Below are 7500 nucleotides of genomic sequence, written 5' to 3' on the forward strand. Positions count from 1 at the left end.
ATATCTGAGAGACTACAGTTATTACTACATGAGGACAGAATATGTCCTTGTGAATCATAATCACAGTTCCATAACAATCAGATTTTTTTGCACAAATAGTGGTTGTAGATTGGGAAGGTTGGTAAACACCTCTTAAAGCCCATTGCTTGGTTATAGAATATTGGATCTCTGATTGACTGAATGGTATACTCTCTTACTCCACTTAAGAAAAGGTAAATGCCACTATGCAAACTTAATCGAAACGCTGTTGGCTTAGGGATATTTGTGTTTCAGGTGGGTGGAGGCAAGGAGGTGAGAGGTGACGAGGAGAGGATGGTTAGGAGGACAGGTGGGATAAGATTTGGGGATTAAGTAGAGTTATATTCCTGGAATGATATTCCTGGAATCTCCTCAGAGATGATGCTTCCAGTGAATAACATTAGACAGACAGTTCAATAGACCGAGGCATTACGGATAGAATAATCCAACTAGCCAGATGCCATTAGACTACTGAATGACCTCTAGAGCTGAATAACATCTAAGAGGACGTGGCAGGAACCTCTACTGAAGTCTAAAGAGGTTTAGAATCTATTCAATGTCAATCCACCAACATGACACAATCTGTTTGTGAGGACGGATGCAAGGTGTTTTGGACTGTGAAACGAATGAAACACAACTGGGTTTTATTCTGTGTGGAGAAATGTGAAGCGGGTTATCCGTTTAAACAATAAATCAAATTTCAATGGTCTAACCGGTAGGGGATAGAATACCAAACAGACCTTAGATCAGCTTCTAGGGACAACTTAATCCTTTAAATGGCTCAGTGAGAGACTAAAGACCACCCTGAGAGAAGAGTCCACTCACAGACAGACATAAACCCCGTTTATTTATTCACATGTTGACTTGACAACGCTGCATTTATTTATTACCTTTATTTATTAATTGGCAGCTGTGTTTCTCGCTCTTTTTACTTACAATTTTTGACTGATTGGTTGACCGATGCTCTTGGGAAAGTTGCTGTACAACGGTTTGTTTGTGGTTTTTACTGTTATGGTGGGACACATTTTGGGGGGATGATTGGACTTTTGGACTACTGTGCCTTTACCAAATAGGATGTGTACAAAAAAAGCATTTTATTCTTTCAAAGCATTTTCTACTGCATTTTGATAGTTTGCTTGTCTTTCTTAATAGCACAGTGCACAATCAGTCGAAAAACACAGTACACAACGCCTAATTCCTGCCTTCAATCTCTTATCATAGTCTTCTATGAACTAACGACTGGCTAATTTATTTCCGTTTTTAGATTGACAGTTGCCTCTTCTCTGGGGTGTATTTTATAGTTGATTATGTAGGTCTGACTGGAGGATATGATCAGCGCTTGCTATCTCCTGTGTGCTTCTTGGCGCTCGTCAAACTTGAAAAACATGTGAGGATCAGAGCTAAAAGGGAGACAGTATGAATATTTATTTTGCACCATCATCGTAAGCTGCTATACATAATATGACTAAAACATGATTGATATATTCCTCATAACAAATAATTAATACACATGTATTTACTAATGAAATATAATAATATATTCCATTTAGCAGACGCTTTTTATCCAAAGCGACTTACAGTCATGCTGCATACATTTCACATATGGGTGGTCCCTGGAATCAAACCCACTATCCTGGCATTGCAAGCACCATGCTCTACCAACTGAGCTCCAGAGGAAATAACTGGTGTACATGATGCATGGTTTACAAAGAGTTTACTTATGCTTAATAAACTGTTTATATGCAGAGCTTCCAGTAAAGCACTGCTAAAACAAGTTAATATGGTTGCATCCATACTCCCTATAGCTTTCTCCAAGGAGAGCCACATCTGAACACATAATCACTGGTAGCCTCCATGTTACCTACCTACCGTCTTTACATGGGGCTGGGGGATGTTTTTATGCTTGAGGTATAAGTTGCTCTTAACCACAGGTCTATGATCAGATTTTTCCTACCCCCAATCCAAACGTTTACCATTAGGGGTTGAAAACACACCTGACCGCGGGCCTGTGGTTAAGGGCCACTTCTTCCTACTTGTGTTTTTTATACAGCTGTTTTGTGACAGAGAAACTGATTGCACAGATTTTTGTGATCTCTTTTCCATGTATGTTTTCTACTGCAGAGACCACCGCTGATTGGTCAGAAATAATATGTCTTGTTTATTTCAACTGCCTTTTTATATCTTAGTAGATGCTGTACTCACCCCCTCCCTCCTCCCCCTCTCTACTCCTCCCTCCCCCTCTCTATGCTCTGCCCTCCCTCCTCTCCTTCTCTATCATTCGCCCTCCCTCCAACCCTCTGCTCCTCCCTCCCTCCCCCTCTCTCTACTCCTCCCTCCCTCTCTGCCACATTCTACTACTTTTGCCCTCTTCCCTTTCTCTCTCATATCTGTTCATCCCTTTCTCTCCCTCTCTTATCTTCTCTCACTATTTCTCTGTTTCTCACTCTTACTCTGCTGTCACTGTGTTACTCTTCGGAGTACTTTTTACATTGATGATACAAAAATAAAATCTTTTAATAAATGACACTTTTGAAGATACATTTTTTGAGTTCTCTGTTATGTGTGTATGCATGGATGTTGGTGTTGGGTTAGAGTGTGTTGGTATGCTGGGTTAGAGTGTGTTGGTATGCTGGGTTAGAGTGTGTTGGTATGCTGGGTTAGAGTGTGTTGGTATGTTGGGTTAGAGTGTGTTGGTATGTTGGGTTAGAGTGTGTTGGTATGCTGGGTTAGAGTGTGTTGGTATGTTGGGTTAGAGTGTGTTGGTATGCTGGGTTAGAGTGTGTTGGTATGCTGGGTTAGAGTGTGTTGGTATGTTGGGTTAGAGTGTGTTGGTATGCTGGGTTAGAGTGTGTTGGTATGTTGGGTTAGAGTGTGTCGGTATGCTGGGTTTGTAATGGTTTCTATTGAGAAGTAGAGGAGTCAGGCGCAGGACACAGGAATAAGTGTAAACAAAACGTGTTTACTCAAAATTATCAATAAACTTCTCACAGAAAAATAACGGTTTAAAAAAAACACCAACAACCACAAAACAGGGAACAATCACGGACAAGACAAACAGGAAAGGCAGAGGGTTAAATAATGAACATAATTAGGGAAATCAAAAACAGGTGTACACAATAAAGACAAAACCAAACGAACAGTGAAACATCGATCGGTGGTAACTAGTAAGCCGGTGACGTCGACCGCCGAACGCCGCCCGAACAAGAAGAGGGGCCGACTTCGGCGGGAGTCGTGACAGGGTTAGAGTGTGTCGGTATGCTGGGTTAGAGTGTGTTGGTATGCTGGGTTAGAGTGTGTTGGTATGCTGGGTTAGAGTGTGTTGGTATGCTGGGTTAGAGTGTGTTGGTATGTTGGGTTAGAGTGTGTTGGTATGTTGGATTAGAGTGTGTTGGTATGCTGGGTTAGAGTGTGTTGGTATGTTGGGTTAGAGTGTGTTGGTATGTTGGGTTAGTGTGTGTTGGTATGCTGGGTTAGAGTGTGTTGGATTAGAGTGTATTGGTATGCTGGGTTAGAGTGTGTTGGTATGCTGGGTTAGAGTGTGTTGGATTAGAGTGTATTGGTATGCTGGGTTAGAGTGTGTTGGTATGTTGGGCTAGAGTGTGTTGGTATGCTGGGTTAGAGTGTGTTGGTATGCTGGGTTAGAGTGTGTTGGTATGTTGGGTTAGAGTGTGTTGGATTAGAGTGTATTGGTATGCTGGGTTAGAGTGTGTTGGTATGCTGGGTTAGAGTGTGTTGGTATGTTGGGTTAGAGTGTGTTGGTATGTTGGGTTAGAGTGTGTTGGTTTGTTGGGTTAGTGTGTGTTGGTATGCTGGGTTAGAGTGTGTTGGTATGCTGGGTTAGAGTGTGTTGGTATGCTGGGTTAGAGTGTGTTGGTATGCTGGGTTAGAGTGTGTTGGTATGTTGGGTTAGTGTGTGTTGGTATGTTGGGTTAGTGTGTGTTGGTATGTTGGGTTAGAGTGTGTTGGGTTAGAGTGTGTTGGTATGTTGGGTTAGTGTGTTGGGTTAGAGTGTGTTGGTATGTTGGGTTAGTGTGTTGGGTTAGAGTGTGTTGGTATGCTGGGTTAGAGTGTGTTGGGTTAGTGTGTGTTGGTATGTTGGGTTAGTGTGTGTTGGTATGTTGGGTTAGAGTGTGTTGGGTTAGAGTGTGTTGGTATGTTGGGTTAGTGTGTGTTGGGTTAGAGTGTGTTGGTATGTTGGGTTAGTGTGTGTTGGTATGTTGGGTTAGAGTGTGTTGGGTTAGAGTGTGTTGGTATGTTGGGTTAGTGTGTGTTGGTATGTTGGGTTAGAGTGTGTTGGGTTAGAGTGTGTTGGTATGTTGGGTTAGTGTGTTGGGTTAGAGTGTGTTGGTATGTTGAGTTAGAGAGTGTTGGGTTAGAGTGTGTTGGTATGTTGGGTTAGTGTGTTGGGTTAGAGTGTGTTGGTATGTTGAGTTAGAGTGTGTTGGTATGCTGGGTTAGTGTGTGTTGGTATGTTGGGTTAGAGTGTGTTGGGTTAGAGTGTGTTGGTATGTTGGGTTAGAGTGTGTTGGGTTAGAGTGTGTTGGTATGTTGGGTTAGTGTGTTGGGTTAGAGTGTGTTGGTATGTTGAGTTAGAGTGTGTTGGTATGTTGAGTTAGAGTGTGTTGGTATGTTGGGTTAGAGTGTGTTGGTATGTTGGGTTAGAGTGTGTTAGATTAGAGTGTGTTGGTATGTTGGGTTAGAGTGTGTTGGATTAGAGTGTATTGGTATGCTGGGTTAGAGTGCGTTGGTATGTTGGGTTAGAGTGTGTTGGTATGCTGGGTTAGAGTGTGTTAGATTAGAGTGTGTTGGTATGTTGGGTTAGAGTATGTTGGATTAGAGTGTATTGGTATGCTGGGTTAAAGTGTGTTGGTATGTTGGGCTAGAGTGTGTTGGTATGTTGGGTTAGAGTGTGTTGGTATGCTGGGTTAGTGTGTGTTGGTATGTTGGGTTAGAGTGTGTTGGGTTAGAGTGTGTTGGTATGTTGGGTTAGAGTGTGTTGGGTTAGAGTGTGTTGGTATGTTGGGTTAGTGTGTTGGGTTAGAGTGTGTTGGTATGTTGAGTTAGAGTGTGTTGGTATGTTGAGTTAGAGTGTGTTGGTATGTTGGGTTAGAGTGTGTTGGTATGTTGGGTTAGAGTGTGTTGATATGTTGGGTTAGAGTGTGTTAGATTAGAGTGTGTTGGTATGTTGGGTTAGAGTATGTTGGATTAGAGTGTATTGGTATGCTGGGTTAAAGTGTGTTGGTATGTTGGGCTAGAGTGTGTTGGTATGTTGGGTTAGAGTGTGTTGGTATGCTGGGTTAGTGTGTGTTGGTATGTTGGGTTAGAGTGTGTTGGGTTAGAGTGTGTTGGTATGTTGGGTTAGAGTGTGTTGGGTTAGAGTGTGTTGGTATGTTGGGTTAGTGTGTTGGGTTAGAGTGTGTTGGTATGTTGAGTTAGAGTGTGTTGGTATGTTGAGTTAGAGTGTGTTGGTATGTTGGGTTAGAGTGTGTTGGTATGTTGGGTTAGAGTGTGTTAGATTAGAGTGTGTTGGTATGTTGGGTATGCCGAACGCCGCCCGAACAAGAAGAGGGGCCGACTTCGGCGGGAGTCGTGACAGGGTTAGAGTGTGTCGGTATGCTGGGTTAGAGTGTGTTGGTATGCTGGGTTAGAGTGTGTTGGTATGCTGGGTTAGAGTGTGTTGGTATGCTGGGTTAGAGTGTGTTGGTATGTTGGGTTAGAGTGTGTTGGTATGTTGGATTAGAGTGTGTTGGTATGCTGGGTTAGAGTGTGTTGGTATGTTGGGTTAGAGTGTGTTGGTATGTTGGGTTAGTGTGTGTTGGTATGCTGGGTTAGAGTGTGTTGGATTAGAGTGTATTGGTATGCTGGGTTAGAGTGTGTTGGTATGCTGGGTTAGAGTGTGTTGGATTAGAGTGTATTGGTATGCTGGGTTAGAGTGTGTTGGTATGTTGGGCTAGAGTGTGTTGGTATGCTGGGTTAGAGTGTGTTGGTATGCTGGGTTAGAGTGTGTTGGTATGTTGGGTTAGAGTGTGTTGGATTAGAGTGTATTGGTATGCTGGGTTAGAGTGTGTTGGTATGCTGGGTTAGAGTGTGTTGGTATGTTGGGTTAGAGTGTGTTGGTATGTTGGGTTAGAGTGTGTTGGTTTGTTGGGTTAGTGTGTGTTGGTATGCTGGGTTAGAGTGTGTTGGTATGCTGGGTTAGAGTGTGTTGGTATGCTGGGTTAGAGTGTGTTGGTATGCTGGGTTAGAGTGTGTTGGTATGTTGGGTTAGTGTGTGTTGGTATGTTGGGTTAGTGTGTGTTGGTATGTTGGGTTAGAGTGTGTTGGGTTAGAGTGTGTTGGTATGTTGGGTTAGTGTGTTGGGTTAGAGTGTGTTGGTATGTTGGGTTAGTGTGTTGGGTTAGAGTGTGTTGGTATGCTGGGTTAGAGTGTGTTGGGTTAGTGTGTGTTGGTATGTTGGGTTAGTGTGTGTTGGTATGTTGGGTTAGAGTGTGTTGGGTTAGAGTGTGTTGGTATGTTGGGTTAGTGTGTGTTGGGTTAGAGTGTGTTGGTATGTTGGGTTAGTGTGTGTTGGTATGTTGGGTTAGAGTGTGTTGGGTTAGAGTGTGTTGGTATGTTGGGTTAGTGTGTGTTGGTATGTTGGGTTAGAGTGTGTTGGGTTAGAGTGTGTTGGTATGTTGGGTTAGTGTGTTGGGTTAGAGTGTGTTGGTATGTTGAGTTAGAGAGTGTTGGGTTAGAGTGTGTTGGTATGTTGGGTTAGTGTGTTGGGTTAGAGTGTGTTGGTATGTTGAGTTAGAGTGTGTTGGTATGCTGGGTTAGTGTGTGTTGGTATGTTGGGTTAGAGTGTGTTGGGTTAGAGTGTGTTGGTATGTTGGGTTAGAGTGTGTTGGGTTAGAGTGTGTTGGTATGTTGGGTTAGTGTGTTGGGTTAGAGTGTGTTGGTATGTTGAGTTAGAGTGTGTTGGTATGTTGAGTTAGAGTGTGTTGGTATGTTGGGTTAGAGTGTGTTGGTATGTTGGGTTAGAGTGTGTTAGATTAGAGTGTGTTGGTATGTTGGGTTAGAGTGTGTTGGATTAGAGTGTATTGGTATGCTGGGTTAGAGTGCGTTGGTATGTTGGGTTAGAGTGTGTTGGTATGCTGGGTTAGAGTGTGTTAGATTAGAGTGTGTTGGTATGTTGGGTTAGAGTATGTTGGATTAGAGTGTATTGGTATGCTGGGTTAAAGTGTGTTGGTATGTTGGGCTAGAGTGTGTTGGTATGTTGGGTTAGAGTGTGTTGGTATGCTGGGTTAGTGTGTGTTGGTATGTTGGGTTAGAGTGTGTTGGGTTAGAGTGTGTTGGTATGTTGGGTTAGAGTGTGTTGGGTTAGAGTGTGTTGGTATGTTGGGTTAGTGTGTTGGGTTAGAGTGTGTTGGTATGTTGAGTTAGAGTGTGTTGGTATGTTGAGTTAGAGTGTGTTGGTATGTTGGGTTAGAGTGTGTTGGTATG

General features: G+C 43.0%; 1 protein-coding gene across 1 annotated transcript in view; it reads left to right on the forward strand.

Moving 5' to 3' along the window:
• The window catches only part of LOC115189523 (uncharacterized), an 8394-nt gene extending 6624 nt beyond the window's left edge, over window positions 1–1770 (forward strand). Inside the window, exon 6 of the mRNA XM_029748143.1 lies at window positions 1–1770. This exon is cut by the window's left edge and continues 1315 nt beyond it. The gene's annotated coding sequence lies outside the window, so the exon portion shown is untranslated.
• The last annotated feature ends 5730 nt before the right edge of the window (window positions 1771–7500 follow it).

This window comes from Salmo trutta, chromosome 3 (genome assembly GCF_901001165.1).
Source record: "Salmo trutta chromosome 3, fSalTru1.1, whole genome shotgun sequence".
NCBI lineage: Eukaryota > Metazoa > Chordata > Actinopteri > Salmoniformes > Salmonidae > Salmo > Salmo trutta.